Source organism: Arachis hypogaea, chromosome 6, assembly GCF_003086295.3.
Source record: "Arachis hypogaea cultivar Tifrunner chromosome 6, arahy.Tifrunner.gnm2.J5K5, whole genome shotgun sequence".
In the NCBI taxonomy this organism is placed as follows: Eukaryota; Viridiplantae; Streptophyta; class Magnoliopsida; order Fabales; family Fabaceae; genus Arachis; species Arachis hypogaea.
Genome location: NC_092041.1, coordinates 92,324,393 through 92,329,255, shown reverse-complemented (window position 1 = coordinate 92,329,255; position 4,863 = coordinate 92,324,393).

The following is a 4,863-nucleotide window of genomic DNA, read 5'->3' as shown; positions in this document are numbered from 1 at the left end:
AACACGTAGTCTATTATTCTATTATAAAATTTAAATTTGAATTAACTTTAAGATTATATATTATATGGTGACTTTAATTTAATAAAGTTAGGTCAACATACAAGCTCTCTTGATTTTGATTTTTTTTTATTTTCTTTTTCTTGCAGATGTGGGAGAATAAGTTGCTTATTTTATAAATTTTTCATTCGGTCTTGGATATGCAACTAATTTCATATACTTCCGTAAAACTGACAATCTTAACATACACTAACAAGTAACAGCGTATACCATTTATAAACCTTATTACACCTTTTTTAATTCTTTTTCTCAGAAAGTATAAAAAAATTTCATTCTCATATTTTTCTTTATTTTCTCTCGGTTTTATGGCATCAGATCAGATTTTTGAAGTGTTAGTTTTGATGTGGAAATCATGCACGCAAACTGACAAACAAAAGTCAAAATGACATTATCAAGCATATATACATGTTTTTCATTATGTTTGAGTCAAAATGAATGTGGCCAAAAGATAGGCGAGAAGCAACGTCATTCAACCCACAATATATATGCACCTTGAACACGCCAATTAGTGAGCTAATGAAGTTTAATATATTGAAATAAGTCCAAATTGATGAGTAGGTAAGAACCCTATATATATATAGTTAAAGCCTTAAAGGAGAGCCGAAAAGTTGAAAGTGTTATATTGGTGTACATAATTTTCACCAACCAAACCTTGGAATAAAAAATTTGCAATGTTACTCTTTTGGGGTTGGTGATCCTCTACAATGTGATGGTGGCTGGTTCTTGTTGACAAGTGAAACTTTGACACCAACCGTTGATGTTACGTTTTGCTACTTCAACCAACTCCAACAAGTCCTCAATTCATGGGTTTGTCTACACTACACTACTACTAACTGCACTACCCTCTTTTTTTAAGTGCAATCCAAGACTAAATGTTTCATTATATGTCTTTTGAGTTTTCTCTTCCACCACGTTGTTCGGAAAATGAGTTTTTTGACCATGTTTGGGAAATAAGCCATTGTATAAGAAGAGTAAAGTGACAATTAAATCTTTGAAGATGTTAACTTTGAACTAATTAGTTTTTTAAAAAAAAATATCAATTAGATTCTCAAAGATAACAAGTTGTAGATATATATGTCTTTTAATCAATAAATAGTATAAAGTGAAACAGAATTATATATATAGTTTGATATTTACAGTGGTGCATGTCTTATTATTGTCACATGATACATGATGAGTATGAAAACTATGTAATTTTAGAGTGAGGAATTTATTATTTTGAGTTTTTATATATCTATTATCAACTGTTATTTATTTATTATAGTCAAAACAAGTGAAATTTTGCTCCAAAAGTTATTATTTACATTACTAACTTTTATAGATAAACACATTAAAATAATTAACTTTACATATAAGTATCATTGTTAAATTTTAATTGATAAATTGATAGAAGGAGATTATGTGTCTACTATTTGCTATACCAAAAAACTAAATTGATATTTTTTCTAAAGACTAATTAGTTTAAAGTCGAAATATTTAAATACCTAATTTTACTCAATATTTTTTAGTATTATGTAAAAAACAGTCGATTATACTGTTGTAAAATGTTTAATTATTCGCATACGACGAATTTGGTTATTCTATTATGACTAATTTAATTATTCTAGTAGTTTATTATATTTGTTGATAAAATAATAAAATATATAAATAATATATATATATATATATATATATATATATATATAAATATATATAAATACAGAACAAATTTGATATTTGGTATTTATAGAGCATTTTTGTATATTTGTATAACACAATAAGCACAAAAAATATAATTGATTAAAAATCTGTAAATGGTATAATTTAAAAAGATAAAAGTGGTGTGAGAGACAAAGAAATATGCAAGAGACACCAAAATTCAAATCAAATTATTCAATTTTTTTAATATATAAAACAAGGAATAAAAGATAGGAACGGAAAAATAAAAAATATAAATGAGGGGGACTTTTTACAAAACGGCTCAAACTTTAATAACATGGATAAAATGCTATTTTTTATTTGTTTGTTCATGGTCTTCTTAATTAATACATTTAATTATTTATGGTCATTGTTTAACTTTTACTATATTTTAGAGTTTGATTTTGATGCGTTAATAAAAAAATTTATACGAATATCTAATTATATTTAATTATTTATTTATTTTATATATTTTTAAATAATAAATTTAAAAATTATTTATTTTTATTAATATATAACTAATTATTAATATAAAAAAATTTTACGGTAACAGTATATGAAAATAAAATTTATTATTTTATTCACATAGAATAATATAATAAGGGTATCCATAAGGTTTTGTTGACCCTAAAATTATACCACTATAACATAGAACATACTTCTGCAAAGTCTAATCCCTACTATATTTTCATACGAGTAATCCCGAATTGCTTTTGCAGAGGTCATCCTTCACGACCAAAGGCAATCAGTGCATTTTTCTTTGGGCTATTGTTTCCGAAAACGGTATTCAATTATTTGCAGGATCTAATTTTTTTGGGCTTAGGCACTGTATTGGGATTTTGCTCCTGGGCTCGTTCACTTTTGTTTTTTACCGAAAAAAAAAACTTTTCTAAACAAGAAAGCGTAAAAGAAGAGTTCGCTTTTGTAAGTACAAAAAGAGTGCTAAACAAAAAATAAAATAAAGTTTCGTTCTTCTTCCCAATGTTTGGAGTAAGTTATATTTGTATCTCTAATGTTTAAATTGTTTTATTTGTATCTCTAATGTTTATAAATGTGATTCAATATTATTTTATCATTAATTACACATTGACGACAAGATAACATTGAATCACTTTTATAAACGTTAGAAAAACAAATATGACGATTTAAACGTTAGCGATACAAATCTGACTTATCTTAAAGGTTTGGGACAAAAATAATACTTTAATTAAGAAAAAAAGGAAGAAGAAAAACTTGGTTCAAGATTGATAGCTTAGATCAATGACAAATTAGTTGCCTCTTAAAATGGCTTTTTAAACAATATGCTATTATTTCTAAAATTTATTATTAAAATATCACCTTTTTTCAAAATATTTGTATACTTATTATATTTAAAATTATTCAAAATTTTTAGCAGTAATTAAAAAATATAAAATTAAAAAATTAAAATAAAATAAGATAATTTTAAACTATTTTAAACTGATTTTTTATTATCACTTAAATAATTTTAATATTTAAATAGGTTTAATTTCTCACTTTACTTCGCTAGATGAGTATATATGTTGTTTCTTTTCATGTTAAAGATGAGGCTAACCAACATAAAGTGGCAGATCCATTCAAAAAAAAATGGAAGAAAGGTTCAAATCCTAAGAGATGATGATGACAAAAGGTAAGATAGGGAACAAAGTTATTGGCAACCTGCAAGGGAATCATAACTTCCATGGATCTTTTTTTTTTTTACCTTTTTCCTTAAAATTTTTGAGTGTCTTCATCACTACTATCACTCTAATAACTAGGTGGAAGAGGGTTGTAAGCTTCACCATAGCACTTCATATTTATCATCCGAAGATGATGATTCCGTCAAGGATCTTCATTAATGATAAAGTGACTGGTAATGATAGGGTGATCAAAGTAGATGTAGAATTCATTTAAGTATAATGTCTTGTACTCTAAATAACCCAGCCCGTTGAAAAGTTTTTCCAATTCTGTCTTATTCACAAAATCCACATCTATAGAAGGAAATTCATACACTTTTTTTTTCATCTAAGTAGCATAGCAATCCATTGGCCTCTCTCAAATTTGCTACCATATGATGAAAGACGAGATAACAAATACAAATTATTTGTAGCATTTTTAAATACTTCAATTAAACATATTCCAAAATAAATAACAACAAAATGGATGATTTTGAAAGAAAAGATACAAGATCTTTTCAAATTGGACTAATTAACTGAAATTTCAACATTAATAAACAAATGCTCATTCAAAATGGTTTCCATGAATTTTTAGCCATAATTAACCCTACAAATATTGTTCGAGATCCACTGCATCATTTAAATGTATACGAAGAATAAGCATATTACGTTATGCATTGAAGATCACCATCATTTTGAACTTCAAACTCTAATCAAAACGTTTTAATTGGAACTCACTATACCAAAACAGGGAAAGAAAGAGGGAAAGTAAAACTCACATTGCAGAGATGTCTCAACAGGGAATTGATCCTCTCCATTATTTTTTCTTTTAATTGAGAGAATTGAGAGTGTAAAGTATAATTTTTAATTTTTGAATATTTTCTTTTTCATCATATTTTTTTTAGCCCATTTATAAAATATGGTTAGGGACTATATGTTTTATTTCTCGGATAAATAACGAGGAACTAAAATTAACAAGTATTCAAGATAAATACAATAAGGAAAATTCTAGGGATCAGCAGTTTTATTGAATTTTGGCCAGCATGTAACCAGTAGAGAAAGGTGAGCCATTGGATGAAATCTCACACCAATCTCACACCATCAAATTAGAGAAAGGTGAGCTATTGGATGAAATCTCACACCAATCTCACACCATCAAATTATCATTGATAGCTAGTTGATGGCTAATAATCAAAAAAATTGCTGGCCTCTAGCATTGCTCATTCAATAAAAGTCATATTTTGTAGTGCAAAATAGAAACATCATTTATATCATACATAATTACACCTGATCGTTGAAATTAATATGATTTATGTTTTTAAGAGTGTAAGTGATACTTGATGAATATTTCTTTTATATATATATATATCATGTTTACTCAATGGAGAAAAGAGAAAGAAAAGTAAAATCATTGTCCAAATTAAAGTTCAATATCTGTTAGTAACGAAAAATATTA